Genomic DNA, 17,472 nt, shown 5'->3' on the forward strand with positions numbered 1-17,472 from the left:
GTTTTTCTTTTTCCAAAGTGAGATTGCAAGAAAGAAATGGTTTTGCAAACTTTCAGTGCTGGAAACAAAAGTGAATTATAAAAGACCCCTAAAGGGAGAGATTTTGTTTTCTTAAAAAACAACTTGCTTGCTATTCCATTCCTACATTCAAAAATTTTCAAAAGTCAACACATTTGAAAAATTAGTGCTAGAACATAACAGATTTCTTAACTAAAAGAAAATGCTTGTGCTTCTGAGAAGGTAGAAGGGAAGACAAGGTGGAGGATTCACAAAGTCCCTTAGAATCTTGCCCCTTGTGCTCATGGACTTGTCAAGAAGCTCTCAGGTGTAGCTCACCTTGAGTTCTGGAAGTTCAGCACCTGGGAGAATTTAACCCAGAGGTGATAATGTACAGTATAAGTGGAGAACAAACTCTCTTGGGAACAAAATATAACACAAAAGATTTTAAGGGACAGGATGATTCAGAAATGACCTTTGAATACAAGAAATGAAGTGATTGGAAAAAAGCAACCAATATTTCCATTTGAAAAATGAGGGTTGCATAGTCCTAAAATGAAGACAAAAACTAAAACTGAAAAAAAAAAAGAAAAAAAGCCAAATAAACCAAAATCAAGTCAAACCAAATCGAAGAAGACAAAACAAAAGTTGTCTTTCAAAACCACTGGGCTCCTGACTTAATTAGTATATTTCTTTATACTTATATTTTTTTAACAAATAGAATGGTAGCATTTGTATCTAAAATGTGCCCCTGATGCCTCCTGTGTTTAGAGGTGGTGCTTTTAGAGTCAGGGTGCTCACCGGTGGATTAATCCATTGATGACTTCATAGTAACCCACTCATGAGTGCCTAGCTAAATGTATAGTTAGTGAGTGGGGCCTGTTGGAAGAGGTGGGTCACTGGGAATATAACCTGGAAGGGTCTAATCTTGTCCCTAAATCCTCTTTTTTCTCTCTGCTTTCTGGCTACCATGGGTTGAACAGTTTTTCCCTTGCTATGCCCTTCTACCATGTTGTTTCTTCATTGAAGATAGCTGGTCACACATGGACTGTGCCCTCTGAAACTGTTAGCCAAAATAAACCCATCTTTTTTTAAGTTGTGGATACTGGGTATTTTGTCCTACAAAAGTTAAAGAAAAACCCTTCAAGCTGCATCAACACCTACCTGGACCATTTTCAGATGAAACAATTTGTGGATGAAGAATGATATAAGGATGGATGGATGGAGGAGAGAGTTGAACAAATAGAAATGGAATAGGGCAAGAAGTTGCATGTGGAGACAAGAGAGGACAAAAGCAATGGGAAAACAGACAGGTAGGGAAAAGAACAGGAATGTAAAGTAGGAAAAGAAGTCAGGCTTTTGCTACGACCTAATCCATGCCTAGAAGTACATGCTAGTGATATGGCACATACAAAAACGGGAACAGAAAAGATGTCCCTTCATGCACAATAGGAGATTGAAGAAACATTTACACAATATTTATTGGGGTTGCCCCAGCAGCACACAGATGGCCACATCTGGTTGGGCCCATCCCTGCCTAGATTTACTCCCTCAGGGCGATGGAAGGAGAAGCACTGAAGCAGCCCAGTTCTCTGGCTTTACAGATGTTCATCTGCTGCTAGAAAACAATATCCAAGAGGAGCCAACTCAGCAGACAGAAAGTGAGCTCAATGTCAGATTTCCATGCCAGGAACAGGAGCTGTGGGTACACTGGAGAGTTGTAGCCAGTCAAACCCCAAATCTGCTCCTTGAAATGGTCAGAGAGGCCAGTGTGAGAGTCACCTACACTTCTCGGAAGGGGCTGGGCAAGGAAAAAAGATCAAAGCAAAAGCCCCAATGTAATTGTTACACATTACCCCCCACCTTTTTACACAAATTTATTATGAACTACTCAGAGTTCTCTTCTTAAATTTCCGAAGTTCAGAATCTGACTTCCTAGCACAGATATTTTCTGAAAATTAGACTGGGTACTTTCTTAAGAGCTACATTTGCAAGGTTACAGTGTGGTGTATACCTTGGCCTTTTGGGACACTCACTGGAGAGCTAATCAGTGGATTTGTTGTCTCCAGGAAACAGAGAAGGAAAACAATCAGCTCTGTTCTCCTCACGGGGCCAGGGGAGTGAGCCGTAATGAGGGAACACAGGAAGGCACTGCAGCCCGCAAGTCCGAACACACAGGTTAGCACCATCTGGCTGACCTAACTCACAGGTGCGCGGTTGCCTGGTAACGCTTGAGGCCTCCGGGTGCTTTTAGAAGCCCTGCAGTTGGGCTTGTAGAGGTGTGGGCACAGCCTGGGGTGATTGTGAGGGCAGGGCCAAGGGAGTCACTTTCAGGGCACCTGGCAGTGCAGGTAGCTGCTCCTCACCCCTGTGGCAAGTGGAAACAAGCCAGGCTTGACCTTAAAGTGTGGTTCTTCTTTCTTAGCTGAATGTGTGCTGGAAGGGATCTCTGATTAACAGTGATCTTATAGATGCAGAAGGGAGAAAATGGAACCTGCACCTTGCATTATAGGAAGTCTATCTATCTGTCCATCTACCTATCATCTATCTATCTAGCATCTGTCTATCATCTCTTATATTTATAGTTATATTCACATATGTTTGTATTCTACCCTTCATAAATCTATATTCTAAAAGTTCTTCTAAAGCTTGACACATTTATGAAGCACATTTTCACATATGTGAAGGACTATATATCTATGTATATATATTTTGTTTTTGGAACGAAGCACTGACTGGTTGAAAACATCTGGATTCTAACTTGAAGTGCGAAACTTTCTTTATCCTCAACATTAGCAGGGAGTCATCCATTCATTAGAGAGTCACATGAAATCTCAGATCCTTATGTATTGTAAGAAATCCAGCATCTCCTTCAGTCTCTAGGAATTCTTGAGGGTTTGGTTTTCTTTGCCTTCTGTGGCCTGTACTGCCTTCTTGCACAGGTGTAATTCAGATCATGAATCTTCACACAGTCTCTTTCATGTCTATAGTCTGCTACTTCTGAAATCATTTATTTGGAAAATTTATAAATCTGGGACATCTTGCACCTAAATGATACCAATTGAAAAGACTCACTTAGCTCTAAGCTAATTCTTACTTGTCTTTTGGTAGGTAGTGGTAATTATTAGTCAGCGTGTGTACTTTTAAGATTTGGTGTACATCTCGTTGGTCATGTATGGCCATACCACCCTGAACGAGCCTGATCTTGTCATTTCACTTGGTCAAGTGAGATTTAAGTGCATTGCTCCTAGGTACACTATTGTGGTTTGTGTCTGGATGTTCCCCAAAGCTGCATGCAGTCATGGGGGGAGGACTTTTCAAAGACAGCTCATTAAACCTGGACCTCTTCTTGTCCTGCCCTCACTTTGGGAAACAGAGTTGAAGCACTTCCAGCTCAACTCAGCAGGGGGCCAAGGGCCTAACTTTGTAAACATCCTCAGCCTGTACAAAAGACACAGAGATGGTGTGAGTGGTACACCCACCCTAGGGCGGGTAGCCTGCGTATAATATAAGGGAGGAAAACAGGCTTCCTTCCCCCAGTTTTGCTCTTGTTGTTTTCACTCTTTTCTCCCACCATGAATTCTTGCCCTTTAGGCTGTGCCACCCTGCTTTGGAGCCAGCTGATTACAGACTGAAATCTCCACACACTGTGAGCTAAATAAACTTCTCCTCCTTTAACTTTGGGTGTTGGGTGTTTTGTTCCAGCTATGAGGGAAAATAACCAAAACATGCACCATGAACAGATAGGTACATTGCTGCGATGTACAGCAGGATACATTGTGCATTGTTGTAGTTCTGGACTAGAACTAATTTACAAAAGCAGACCCAGTGTTTGACAAATCCATTATCTTTCAGACTCTGCTCCAATAAAGTAATTAGGCTCAGAAATGGGTGAATATTGGGATCTGGCTGGTATCTTTTAATCTATGTCTTTATAACTCTTGCCTGTGTGTAGAGTCTTTCTTTTTCACCTTGAGACATCCATCTGCTATGGAATCTGTTCAGAATGAAAACTAGATGAATTATCTCATCAGGTGATAGGGAAACTGAGAACTGGAGGTTGGAAGCAGGGGCAACCAAGCTGCTTTGTTAACTCCTGGAATTAGTCAGGCCAATAAGAAGATCACACAGGCCAACCTTCCTAGCCCAAGGGCCATAATTCTGCTTTATATGCTTGTGTCATGTGAGAAGAGATTTATAGGCATTCTTTCAACAATTATCTCACAAATATTTATCGAACACCTACTCCATTCTGAGGTCTGCAGAAACCAGAGATGCAAACAAGACACCTTTGCTTACTGTATTTCAGTACTGCTTCTTGTAACTGCTGCTAGATCACACCCAAGTATCTGTCCATGCACTGACTTACATAAAGATATATGTAAGCCAACACTGTTAGTATTTGCAAAGTCTAAGACCTGGAGATTTGGAGGCAGCTTATTTTCTGTAGACACATACTTTTATGTACCTTATACTAGAGTGAAACACAGGTTGCATTCATGTTAAAAAAAAACTTTAAAAATGTCGAAAACCAATCAACCAACCAAATAAAAAACTCCCATTATTCAGACAGAACTGAAGAGTAGGAGAAAGGGGCTTGAAAACATCTTTCATTAGTCAACCTATCTACTACCCTTGATTCTGGTACTGCAGGATCTTAGCATCAGATATACTTTCCAGAAGATATCTTTCTAAGAAAAGTAAAAATGCTGGTGTAGGAATGTTAATAGTTCAATAGTTGAAATTTTTCTGTCTTGATCATCACCAACTCCAAAGTCTAAAATATGGGTAGAGATGCTTAGTTCATTAAAGAGATGCTGTGTTTGGCATAAAAGATACAAATATGCTTTTGGTAGCTGTCATCATCAATGATGTTATAGCTCACCTGTGCGCATGAGGAAAGTAGAAGCTTTGTAAGGCCTCTGGCCGATTCCCAGAGGTTCATAGAGTGCCAAAGATGAGGGCTTGGGCAAGAGCTTCTGTTTCCAAACATGTCAGCTCTCTTTAGCCATTGGAACTTCTCCCTCAAGTGGGGGCATGGGGTTTCAAGTGAGCTTAGTGGATTCACAGAAAGAGTTTCTCTATGTGAACTCCAGAGCACTGTTACCCAAGCTGTCAAAACTTGGTCCTCCTATAATGCTTTTTTATTTCATCTTCTAGAGAATCGAGGCCAGTCAAAAACAAAACAAAACAAAACAAAACAAAACAAAACTATGTCATCCAGCTGTAGATTCTCTGTTTTAAAGGCACTGAGCATATTGGATATTCTTTATCAAACTCCTTACAAGCTAATATGCTAACCTTCTGGAAATTCTAAAATGGCTCCCTTCCCTAGGGGACCCACAAACCAGTTCTCCTTGCACAATCCCAGTTTGTTCTTGTTGTTCTGGAATAAATATTACTATTGAGTGCCAATTTACCTCTCAGATGTGTTCTAATATGAAGGGTAAAGAGTAGGGCACCTTGTTTTTAACCTGAATCTTAATCTCCCACCACTTAAGAGTAATTCCTCCAGGATCTCCCTGATTTTGCCTTTATAATGCATAGGAATTGGGGTAAATCCATCTAATCTCCCCACAGTTCCGTATGATCATCTATATTGCAGTTGTGTGGATCAATATCATCTACTTTGTCTCCAGTACCACACATAAATTGTTAATCCAACCAATCAGATTATTTTCATTACAATTTTGGGAGTTTATTTTATTTCTCAGAGCTTGATGGGATGACTAGATGTTGGAGGATTTTTCATAATCCATAGCTAAAATATGGAGGATTCTTCATGCCACTCTACGAGCTCTGGGCTTCATGCAAAGTAGAGGAGAATGACACTGTTTTCCCAGGAGGTCAGTAACGTGAGTAAATATTTGCTTTAAAACAGCATATTGCAATAATATGGAGGAGTATAAATTGAAACAGTTAACAATGAGCTTCGACTGGGGTATAACTTCTCTGTGAGAAATCTTAAAACTAACATTCTCTTGAACTCAAATGAGAACAAACTGTTACTGTTAATGAATTTCAGTTAGATTCCTACCACCTCTGCTTAAATTTCTTAAAAGATAGACCATTGTGGTAGTACTTCCTTGGCTAGCATCTTTTGATAAGTTTTGTGTGTACTACTAACAAAGTACCACAGTATCCCAGAGTAGCTTGCCTTTCAGTGGTGAATCAGGTGATTCCCATGTGCTAGGATAGAAATTGCTAACTGCTTGGGGACTCATCAGGATGAAAGAAGCTTTATTTATTGTCCTTTGAGATGAAAGATGCATAATTTATAAAACTAGGATTACTATTTTATTTACTCTTGTGATGCTGGAATCACATTCTTTTCCAGTGATGGAACTGCAGAATCCTTTTTAATTTGTGGACAAGTGGCTTACTAGAAATTGCAGAGTTGGAGGGGTCCGGCTACACAAAAGTGGGTGTTGTGTGAAAGGAGCAGTATGCTCCTTTTGTTGTTAACACAAAGGCTCTATTCTCTTGCTTACAAGTGTTAGTGAGATGTGAAGCATGTGTGCATGAGGTAGAAATATTGGCTCTTGGTATGTTCATGGAGGCGTATGGTTTATGATGACATCATTAGGTACATTCTGTAAAAGTGTCTCAAAATATCATAGTCATAGACTTGGCGGAGCCTTCTTTCCCAGTGGCCCAGGACCTCTGTATGGCCTTCTTCTGTGTTTCCAGGCAATTACATGTTTTCAGCATCTACACATACAAATAATATCACATTTAGGAATGTGTCAGTGTGCTTTGTTATGAAAACTTCAGGATTTTTGTTGGCTGGAAATCTATTTGCAGCTTTGTCAGGAAGGTCAGTTTTGGTTGTTAGTTTTCTTGCTTTTATTTTATTTTTTTTTCCTCCGGTACCGGGAACCGAACTCATGACCTTGCGCTTGCCAGGCAGGCGCTTTTGCCACTGAGCTAAATCCCCAGCCCCTTTTTCTTGCTTTTAATAAAAAGATGTGGCTCACTTCTTGGCAGCAAGGTGTGGGACAGTTTTCTTTGATTTTGTTTTTTATGTGTACCTATACACGCCCGTGTCAGATGGTTTGTGTGTAGATCAGGGTGAGGCAGAAATGTTAAACTGTTTTCTACTGGATTTTGCCCACAACATACCTTTCTTTCCCTTCTTGTGGAACCTATGTCATCTCCTCAATGTTACAGCACATGGCAACAGAGCACATTTGGAAATTAAAGGGTTAGGGGAGTATATTTTTTCTTACACTTATTTCTTCTTTTTTCTTATACTTATTTCTGCTAAGGGAAAAACACTTTTCTTAGACTGGTGGTCAAATAACAATAGTAGGAATGCAAGAGATCCATCCCTGAGGTCTGCAGAGTAGCACTAGTCAAGTAATTGAGCATGAACTATTCAGAATAGTCATTGAAATATCATTTTTAGATAGAAAATTCTTTTTACTTGCATGATTCTGTTTCATTAGGATATGAATTTGCTTTCTTACCTAAATGGAGTTTGATGGTCCAGTGAATGTGTTTTAGGAAATATAAAAGGTTTGTCTAGAAACTGAAGTTGCCCTGTCCTCCATGTCTAAGACAAGGAAATATGACTTCAAACAACAAATAAAAAGAAACAAACCAAAAATCTTTCTATTTGGCATTAGAAGTGAATAAAGGAAAGCTAGACAACTAATACTTGTCTTTATGTGTATGGAAAACTTGACATAAGATAAGAAGGACTAAGAATTACATTTTAGGGGGAGCAGAAATATACTTGAACTAAAGTGAGGGGTTTGAATTAAATTTCAGGAAGGTTTTTTCTATCTGAAATAGTCTCCTGCTGGTGCTGGGTTTTATAGAATTATTTCTGTGGATGCTTCTTGTCATCATTCCTGTGGTTGTAAATTTTCAGCAAAGGTTGAATGCACACCTATGAGGAAGAATATTTAACTTTAAAGAATATTTAACTTTTCACACTGAAACAAAGTCCAGTTAAGAAACTATTTCTCTTGAGTCTTATTTCTTGTTAGTCACATGGTAATATCAAAACAAGAACCTCAGTTTTCTATGTGGCAAATTCTAGTGCAGTTCTCAGAAGCAAGATATCAAGCTAAAGAATTTTGAGGCTCTTCCTAACCCAGATATCTAAATCTAAAAAAGGGATCATACATTTGCAAAATTTAGATCAAAGTTATTGAATCAAAATGGAAATTGCTTTCACAATGTGTAAGGCATACAACTTGTACATTTTCCTTGATTTTTACATTTATTCCCACTCTCAACATGTGTGTGTGTGTGTGTGTGTGTGTGTGTGTGTATGTGTTTGCATTTAAGCATGTATGTGGAGTATAAAATGTTTGCTTGTTGCTTGGGAAACTATATGATTGTTGAGAATGGTACCTTGTCATTGCCATGTCAATAGAGCTGTTTTAAATATATGTGATGAATGCATTTTTTTAACATTGTGATGAATGCTTCATTTTATTGGGATTGATTCTAATTCTGGAAATAAAGTACTCACCCAAGAGAAGTACATGGCATCACATCTGAGGAAAAAAAAAATGTTTCATGAGGGAAATCTCATTAAACTTGCTCTTGCAAAGGCCTAACAGTCATCCCAGGAATAATGAACTGTTATATGCCTTTTCTTTTAAAAAATATCCACAGAGTGTGAGAAATGCATACTCTGTACCTGACACTCTGATTGTCTGAGAGACTTGGCTTTAGAACTAAAGGGAAATTAGACCTCATTCCAATCCCTACATTTTGCAAATGAAATATAAATAGCACAGAAAAAAAAGGTGAGTTGTCCAAGATCATATAATTTAATGGAATAAACAAGGCTTGTTCTCTTTCATTACCATGATATATACATTATATATATATATATATATGCACAAATATATGTAGTTTTTAAAAAAGCATGTACTCTTTGTGCTACCTGTTTTAATGTAAAACAGGAGAATATTATTGCTCTTAGGAAGAAAGAAATCAGAGACTCAGAGGTCAAGAGATTCATGTCAAAGTCAACAGACAAGTGTTAAAACCATATATATATATAGTATATATATAAAATATATATTTGGACCAAGATGTGTGTGTGTGTGTGTGTGTGTGTGTGTGTGTGTGTGTGAGAGAGAGAGAGAGAGAGAGAGAGAGAGATGGATAGATGATAGATAATACCTGCAAGTAATTCATTATATATACATGTAGGCTATACATGTGTGTCTGTTCAGGAGCACTGCCTAACTGCTGCATTCTCCCCTACATTATGCCTTCAGCCCTAGAGCTCTAGAACAATATAATAAATTGAGCTATGCAGGACCTAAATGAAGTTGAAATAAAAGTGGGAACATATTTTCCACCTTGTCCTCAGCAAGGCCTCCCAAAGACCTGACAGTCACCTACAATAATGAAGATAATATTGTTTCCCATCTCCACTGAACTGCTTGCCTGCTATGGCTGTAATTTTCCAGCATTTACTTGGCAGTTCTGATAGAACAAGAAAGAAGTAGAAACACAAAATGTGCTTACTTGCTGCAGCTTCCCTCCTATGTCTGGACAGCCGCTGTGAACAGGAAGCATAGATGAAGGAAGTGATTACATGGAGAAAGAGATCACTTGCAATGTTCAGACTGAGGAACTTACAAATTGCTTGCTGTTTCCTCTGAACATAAAAACATTCCCTGTTGTGTCTGTTCTGTCTGGCTCTTCATTTGAGATAAGTTACTTAAAATGACCTCCATTTTCAAAGTACAGCCCTGCAGTGCTCAGCTGGCTACTTCAGAAACCTATGGTATGTTTCCACAGCTCCTGTAAGGCAGAATATGTGAAGCATGTTCTCACACTGGCATAGTTTTCAACTGATTCAAATTCTAAATGTCACAATTACCCTTGCCTCTACTTTCAGTTAATGGATGGACATTGATGGCATGAAGTTGAAGTTGGAATTGTGATATTCTTAATATCATTTTGGCTAGTTCTTTATTAATGTATTTGCCAGCTTTCTCACTGCTGGTCACAATACCAGGCACCCACACTTAAAGGAAGAGAGGTTGAATTTGACTCATCATTTTAGGGGGTGTAGTCCAGGGTCAACTGGCTTCAAGGCAGAAACATCATGGCAGAAAGGTTCAGGGAAGCAGAGTTGCTCAGTTCATGGTGGCCAGGAAGTACAGCAGGAGAAAAGTGCCAGAAAGACAAATGACCACACATATACCTCTAAATCATGTCTCCATAACCCATCCAGATATACCCAGAAATATGTTCCACCAACCCCTCTGGGAAGATCCCAAGGCCAATCAAGTTGACATTTTACCTTAACCACCATAACGAGATTTGCTGTGACTTATTGTGCAGTTTATAACAAAACCAAGCATTTCTCTGTTTGTCTCTGTCTCTGATTCTGTTTCTCTCTGTCTCTGTCTCTGTTTTTCTCACACACCCACTCATGCATGTATAAGTGCACACACACACACACACACACACACACACACACACATATACAGGTGTACAATAAATTAACAGTCCACACCATTGGAGAAGATATTATTTTTCCTGCTTATCTGGAGGCTCAGAAAGAGTTCTTGGCCAAATTCTCACAGCCAGGGGCAGACTGTATATTAGAGCACTAGTCACCCAAGTTGCCCTGGATAATTATTAATAGAACTTCATTTCACTCTCCTGAGGGAGTTTGGTCCATACACTCTATAGTCTCCCTAATTAAGCAGCTCCATGGTTGTTGTGTAGCAATACTAGGAAGTGGGAGGATGTGACTTTGGGCCTTTCTTGAATTTTTCATCAACCCACATCTATTTTTCCTCCCGAGGACATACTTTTCTACTGGTGTGCCTGATAGCATCCCTGCTATTCTTCCTTTTACTGTCTCAGCTGGTTATTAACTAGTTTCTAATAAGTACTTGTACAACTATGTTCTGACTGATATCTTTCATCCACCTAGCTGACAAGGGTTTTCAACCTCTTTGCTCTACAAATCTCTGCTCAGACCCAGCCTCCCCTTTCAGAGAATGGTATGAAAACTTCTGGTTATGAAGGTGATATTAAGATCTTCTTGTCCTGGGCTGGGGGTGTAGCACTTTGGTAGAGCACTTGTCTAACATGTGGCCTAGTTTCAGCCCCAGCAAAGTACTGAAGAAGGGGGAAAGGGTTTTATCTGGTCAGTAGGATTTTATGATTTCTCTTCCTCCTCCACTACTACTTTTTGTTCTCTTCCTCCTCCCTCCTCCTTCCCCTCCTCCTCCTCTTCTTTCTTCACATCCTCCTGTCCTCCCCCTCTTCTCCTCCTTCTCCTCCTGCTCCTCCATCTCCTTCTCCTCCTCCATGTTTAGCTTGAATCCTGGACCTTTGCACTGAGCTATATTCCCAGCTTTAGTTTTTTTTTTTTTTAAATTTGAGACAGTATCTTTCTAAGTAACTGAATTGTCCATGCTGGGCTCAAGCTTCTAGTCCTCCTGCCTCAGCCTTCCAGAGTGCTGGGATGACAGGTGTGTGCTACCATACCTGGTTTATATGATTTCTTCTTGGTGTTCCACAGAACTTTATATATGACATTGCCTTTAGGATTTATAAGTATGGTAATTATATAATTTAATCTCTTTTTTTGTTAAGATGCTTCCTGGAGAATTATAATTTACAGTTCAGAAGTGAAAAAAGGACTGGTATTAAGTCATAAAGGAGGAGCAGGGAAGAGTTAAGAACCATTTGCAGGAATAGCAATCTTACATATTATAGGGATGGATCCATTTACTGTTTTGTATAAATGAAGGTCATATTAGCTTTTTTTCTTCTAAAAATTCATCTTTCTGGTTTTACTTCTTTGGCTTTTACAGTAAAGGGCTTTTTTCACTTAACACTGCACTTTGACTTCACAATGAATCCTCTTTAAACAACAAAAATGATAAAACTATATATATATATATATATATATATATATATAAATATTAACTGTAGTAGAAACACAACACAAAATTTACCATCATAACTGTTTGAAGTGTATAGGTCAGCATACTAATTTGATATCTGATTATCTTTCTCTTTCCTAAGGCATTATCAAGATGGGGAGCAAAGGCAGTGCTTTGTTACCATGTTCTCAGCCTAGCCATAAACCTTGAATCAAATAGTCATTGGAGACCGAATAAATTAAGGTGCCCCTGGTTCCCTGTTGGTTTTCTTGGTTTCCTCTGTTCCTATAACTTTTTAATTGTTGCTTCTTTTCCAGGATTTTTGTCCATTTACTTTGTTTCTCTTCTACCACTTTTGAGAGTTCGCTTGTTCCCTACTATATTTTGAGTCTTCTGTCTTACCGCATTTCTTAATATTGATGTTGTTTTGATCTCTTTCTTCCTGGCTTGGATTTCATGTATACCCTGACTTCGCAGAAGTTCCAAATGTTTTAATGCCCAGATTGTACTCAAGATAAGTACTGTTTACCTGTTTGGCTTACCCTGACCTGTAAAACTCTTATCACTTCTGGTCTGTTTGCAAGATTAGATTTTAGAACAAATGGATTTGAGCCCCAAAGTTTGTATTCATTTAGCTCCATGACCAGCAATTTAGTCTTTCTGGGCTCATATCCCACATCTGTGAAAAACAGGTCACATTAATATTCCCCTCTCAGAAATGAGAGTAATAATAAATATAAAATTTTGCAGATTGACTCTGAGCTGCTTCTGCCACATCCTAAATTAGTACAATATCCCTACATCATATCAGCCAATAGGATGTTCTTAAACATAGAGAATCCTCCTCAAAACATAATAAGATTCGCCTGAAGTGAGGAGTAAAACATTAGATTTTGGCAGAGCACCTTGGAAAGATAGCCAAATCTAGACTAGATCATTATTGGAATCAGTTAGAAGTACTGTTTTATAGTTTGCTAAATTTAGGGATGTGAGGCACATCAAATTAAAAGCTGGGTGTCCTATAAATGCCTATTAATGTTTGGAAATCATTTTAAAATAGTGTCTTAGAATTTTAACCAATTTTAGATGGTTTATGTCTGAAAAAATATTTGTTACAATGTATTTATTATGGGTGCAAAAATTACACACTGAGGATTATCTCAATCATTACCATTGGGCAGAAATTGCCTCTAGGAACAGGTGAACAGTACATGCGAGTTTAAGAAAAAAAACAGACACATCTTCCCATGTAGACCTTCTTAACTTGTTTATCTTGCAGTCCTGTATAGCTGGGGTATTAAAGTTTAATAAACTGGCCTAATAAACTGGCCTGAAAGAATTCTGTCATTTTGGATGTGAAAAAAATTCTAAATGTTATTGATTTCATGTACAAAATATTCTAACCATGTTTCTGTTTTGTAAAAATCACACATTTTACAAGCTCATATCATTGATGTCCTCTCTGAAAAGAAAAAACATATTTTAAAACATTATTCTTTTTTCTTTAGGGGGCCATCTCAGAAATTTTGGTCCAGGAAGCTGCTTACAGAAAGTATTGGGTAAATGAGAATGTCTAGGGCTGGGGATTTAGCTCAGTGGCAAAGTGACTGCCTGGCAAGCACAAGGTCGTGAGTTCGGTTCCCAGTACAGGAGAAAAAAAAAGAAAAGAAAAAAAAAAACCAGAATGTCTAACACTACCAAGTGTAATAAAGATGTTATATTTACACTAATTTAAAGCGTTTGGATTTCTATCTAACGTGGCTTATTTTTAAAAGTACTTTCTGACTGTTAGGCTTTAGTTGTAAAAAGATCTAAAGTGCACTATAAGTTAAAGTGCTTTGAAAGGTTTTGAAATTTAGGAATCGACAGCAGTTGTGTTACAAACCTCTTCTGGTATAGATGTGAGCAGTAACTTTTGCTCTCCAGCATTATTTCATAAACACAAACCTTGTCTCAAAATAACAGTGTGTTGCCTCACCTGGCCAAGTGACAGTTGAAGACGTTCAAAGAGCTTGTGATGGTCTTGGGTCAGACCCCATTGAAAGCCTATGCAGTTCTGGAAACCCTCTGCTCTTCTTAAAATGGCCAGAGGGAGTTAAAGAATCACCATGATGTGTTGGTCCTTGTGGCTTCGAGGACATTTTAGTGTTTTTTCTAACCTATGTTTCTGCTCATTCCCACGGTACTCCTGTCCTTCCATCAGTAAACCAGATGTGCACGACTGATAAATAAATAATTTAAGGAGATCTATACTAAAAGATATAATGTTATAGTCAAGACTAGACAAACTTTTTCTACTAATGGCACACGGTAAATATTTCTGGTTCTTTTTTTTTTTTTTCGTTTTTCTTCCATTACTAGGAATTGAACTCACGACCTTGCGCTTGCCAGGCAGGCGCTTTGCTGCTAAGTTAAATCCCCAGCCCCATATTTCTGGTTCTTTTGCACCTCCTCACTTCTGCTGCATTTGGTGAAAGTAGCCACAGATGGTACACAACTAAAGAACCACAACTGTGTTCCAATAAAGCTCTATGAAAACAGGCAACAGGGTTAGATTTGTCCCATGGGCTATAATTGACTCACACCTGTCCTAAGCAATACCTTTGTGATGACTTCAAATTATTTTGGTCTACTTTTCTCCATAGGTACGGAAGATTCGGTTTGACATAGGTGATCACAGAGATGTCAGTTATCACTAAATCTCAAGATAAGAAGCAAGACTTATTGCTGCCACTAAAAGTGCTGCTTTCGGATGAAGTAAGTGATTTTCTTTCTAATCCTCAGGCTTTGTTGAGAGTAAATAAACAGCTGACGTACAAAATTAAACTAAGAAATGTGACCCTCTTCTTGGATGAGCCTCAGAGCCCATCCTCTGACTCCAATTATTGAAGAGTTGACTATATATGGATAGATTGCTTGTGAACTAGACAGAGACTAGAGTCAAGATCCAGGAAAAATGCAGCCAGATGCTAGGATTTGAAGCATTTTGATGCTATGTAGCTGATGAGTCACTCTGTTACTTTCATCTCCTTTTGCTGTGGCTTAAATTTAATCATTTCTCTTTTTGCTTCTACATCTAGAAGAAGGGAAGAAAGCCAACGGACCTAAAACAAATGCATAGAGATCATCTCCCGTGAAGAATGTGTGAAGGGAAATATTTTTAATTAAATGATGAGCATGTAGTCAATTTGAATTTTATTATTTTCAATGCAAGACTGACTCCAGGAAAAATTTCTAACCAGGTATAATTATTTTTGCAACCAACACTTTCCCATCATGTCACCCTACCTCATCATTTCCAGCACTCAGGGTGTTAGTGCTGTGTGTGGGGCCCTTACAGCTTATCCCTGACTTGGGTCAATTTTTCCACTTCTTTCCTCACTTACCACTTATGAACCATTTCAGATAATTTGGGGTAACCTCTAAGAGACAGAATAATTCATTTAAATTAACACTGTACTTATTTGGGAAAGATTGATGTGTGTCTTTACACTCCATATTTATCTCTAACATAATATTCAAGAAGTGGAGAGAGGTCATTTTTAGCAGTATCTCTTGAATGACAATAAATAAGTATACATAGTATCTCTTAAATGATAGCAAATAAGTCAGTCATCTACTCTGAACACTGATTATAAGAAATACAAGTCAGAGCACTATTATGTTCCAAGAGCTACTTGACAGTGGATCATAAAATATTCTAAATTTAAAGGTCATCCTTTCACTTTATCATTCAAGTATGGTGACCTTAGACTCTGCTCCCATGCTAGCTTCAGCTGTTATAACAAACACAAACAAACATGTATTTCTCACAGTTGTGGGGGCTGGAATCTAAAATTAGTTTTGCAGAGTAACCTGATTTTTGGTGGGCTGTCTTCCTGGTTTACAAACCTCTGCCTATTCCCTACATCCCCTCGAGGCAGAGGGAAATGACCTCTCTCATTCTCTTAAGAGCACAAATCTGATTATTTACTACAAAGCTCCAGCTTTTGATACCTTCCATGTCAAGGAACAGAACTTCAACAGATAGGAGAGCCCAAGAAGCTTATATCAAGTTTCTAGCAAGCCTGTATTAAGTTTCAAAATTGCCCAATGCCTGCTCTCCCTGTGGATGTGAGGGGACTGATGGCTTCTGATTGGACAGAACAGTGTTTCTTACTAACCATCACCCTCAGTGGCTGGTCAGAGATTCTGTCTGACCAACTGATTCTCCTTGGTGGGTACCACCCTGTGTTCTTGAATCATACATGAATGACCATTGTCATGGTGTTTTGATTGGCAGTTTTCTAAAGGGTTGAAATAAGGGTAGATAATTACAAATATAATACTATGTGGATATCAATTTAAATTTAATATTAAGCATGACAGTCACAAAAATTTATTTGCTACTTCTGAAAATAGTATTTTAATTTCCTGTCTTCTTTAGGCCACTCCCTCGGTACAAGCCCCTTGTTTCTACCTACCTCGTCTTCACACATATCATTATTTTATCCTCAGGCTCCTCATCCTCTCTTTCTATAATACCTCTTCCCCTTTCTACACAGAACAGTTGTGCTCTTTGTTTTTTTAAACTCTCTTTTAAAGGTGGGGAGGGTCCTCTTTACTCACGCTTGCATGAAAGAGATCAAGGAAATAATCTTTTAAACAGAGGACCTTCTCCTAAATATGAACTGTGCCATCACTATTCCATGAAAAAACATATGCAGTCAGGTCTTGTGTTTTACAGCAACTTTTCCTTTTCCCTGCCATGTTTAACTACTGATTGCCTAGTAATCTTTTGAAATTTATATTTTAATTATAAGTTGATGACATATAGTTATAATGGCTAATGATCTTCAAATTATAAATTAATGTTTGGTTTTTTTCCAGCTCTACTTACTTCTTGAAATCTCTAGCATATCTCATTGTTTTCTACTCTCCTTTTCTTGAAGTTCTTTCATATTTTGGCTTCCCTGACATTGTCCTTGCTTAGTTCTCTCAGTCTATCGAGTACTTCTTTTCTATGTAACTCCATGGCTCTTTTCTCTCACACTATTCTTGGTAGAAAATCCCAAAGTTTGTAGTTTAAAATATGAGCAACAGTGGGATAGTTGTGTAAACACAGGACAGGAGGCAAAGACGGTCTCAGAAGACAACAGCTGAAATTATTGTTTATTCATTACCCCTGACCTCTCCCACAGGAGTTTAATATATACAATTAAGATGATTTTTTAAATATTTGTTTTATTTCCTAATTTTAATAATTATCTCTCTTATCAACATTTCCCACTCTTTACCTCCTCTTTACTTGACAGTTTGCCAGTGGTAGGTATTATACCTTCAGTCATTCAAGTTGGGAATCTTGCCATCATTGTAGACATCCTTGTCCCTAATACATAGACAACGGCTAGGTTCTCTCCATATTTTCATTCCCAGTATCTCTCTCTTTTAGTTTTAGGCCAGTCCTACGCTGCCTTCAAATTTTCTAGTTACTCAAGGCGACAAAAAGTTTTGTAGTCAGGGAATGGAATGGATCCCTGAAACTCAGTGACCGTAGCACAGTTTCACTGTAGAATTTCAGTACCACATATACATTCTATTACTATGGATG

At 38.4% G+C, this 17,472-nt stretch overlaps 1 long non-coding RNA gene across 1 annotated transcript; it reads left to right on the plus strand.

Annotated features, from left to right (window-relative positions):
* Positions 1-2,127: 2,127 nt before the first annotated feature.
* Positions 2,128-15,050, plus strand: LOC106146540. Its single transcript, XR_001231020.1, has 3 exons — positions 2,128-2,206; positions 14,528-14,639; positions 14,963-15,050. It is a non-coding gene; the product is annotated as an uncharacterized LOC106146540 (long non-coding RNA).
* Positions 15,051-17,472: the final 2,422 nt, after the last annotated feature.

Source organism: Chinchilla lanigera, unplaced genomic scaffold, assembly GCF_000276665.1.
Source record: "Chinchilla lanigera isolate Chin_1 unplaced genomic scaffold, ChiLan1.0 scaffold00082, whole genome shotgun sequence".
Classification (NCBI taxonomy): domain Eukaryota; kingdom Metazoa; phylum Chordata; class Mammalia; order Rodentia; family Chinchillidae; genus Chinchilla; species Chinchilla lanigera.